Here is a 1,448-nt window from a genome sequence, read left to right as displayed (position 1 = left end):
TGAAAAACACTTTCACCTTATTCAAAGGTCAACCAATATACTGTCCATTGTGTAAGATTTTTTATTCAGTTAGTTTTATTTTAGTTATAATTAGGGAAATTAATTATTTTTTAATCCCGTGTAAAAACTTTACAAATAACTTATATTTTGCAATGGAGGGGTATTCAATGAGAAAAGTTAAATCTTGTTGTGCAATACATAATAATCTTTAAACCAATTCTGCATCTTATGAATAATTTTAAAAAAAAAAGTTCGTTTTAAACCTAGCTCGCTTAGTTATAAATTGTGATTTTATTTTTTATACTATATATAAATATGGAAATAGGAGTAAATAATGGAGTTTCTGATAGCGCCCTTAATGAAATTTGAAAAATTCTACAATAACTTTAGTCATAGCGAATTAGAAAATTATATTTTATTAATTGATTTAATGTAATTTATAAAAATTATTTTTTAATAAACAAATATAGATAACTAAGAATTTTAAAATTTTTATTTTTTTAATAAAATATATACGATAATGATATATTTGAAAATTTTTATATTTTATTTTTTAAATATTTGATTTTATTTTGATTATAATTTAAATATTTTATTTAGGATAGAGATAAAAAAAGAAAAAAAATATTTTTAACATTCTTTTTTCTTTATGTTTATGTTTGTATGATTTGATTGGATATTATTTTTTAAAAAATAAATTTCTAATAGAATATACATAATATTTTATTTAGGAGAGAGGCAAAAAAGAAAAAAAATATATTCTTTTTTATTGTATGGTTTTAGAAAAAACTGAGGGTTTATTTGGAGAGGATAAAATGTTTCTTTTTTGTGATCTTTTATTTATTTATTAATTTATTTTAAATTTGCAACTTAGAATAATAGAAAAACAAAATACTTGAATAAACTCATTAACTAATATTAAATCCTAGCATGATTTGCTTTGTAATTTTCATTTATTGGATTTGCTTTACTTTTTTTTTTTTTTTTTTAGTTCATCAATATCAAATTTCATTACATTATGGCCTTTCGAGTTAAGAAGAGCTTAATTTTTTAAATTCAAATTGGTAATTTTTTTAATAAAATTTATTTCTTGTTATATGTTGAGTTCTGAAAATACTTTTATTTTTATAATAACTAGATGAAGGTCCACAGATTGCTCTGTTTATTGTACATTATACTTTGTTTCAAAAAACAATTCATTGATAACTTTTCACTAAATGAATAATAAAAGTAATTGCAAGTATTTTAGATAAAAATGAATCGAGCTGAACCTATTTAAATTTTCAAGCATTTTAAGTTTATAAGTGTAGCTCAATTTTTATATTCTAATGATACAACAATACTCTTTACAAAATATATTATATATTTTTTGCTCATAAGCTTTCATAACTAAAGTAAAAAAATAACTAATAATTATCTTTATGTATATTAATTAAAAATAAATGGAT

This window comes from Jatropha curcas, chromosome 8, assembly GCF_041381405.1.
Source record: "Jatropha curcas cultivar XTBG-Jc1 chromosome 8, XTBG_Jcur_1.0, whole genome shotgun sequence".
NCBI lineage: Eukaryota > Viridiplantae > Streptophyta > Magnoliopsida > Malpighiales > Euphorbiaceae > Jatropha > Jatropha curcas.
Note: the sequence above shows the minus strand (reverse complement) of the source record.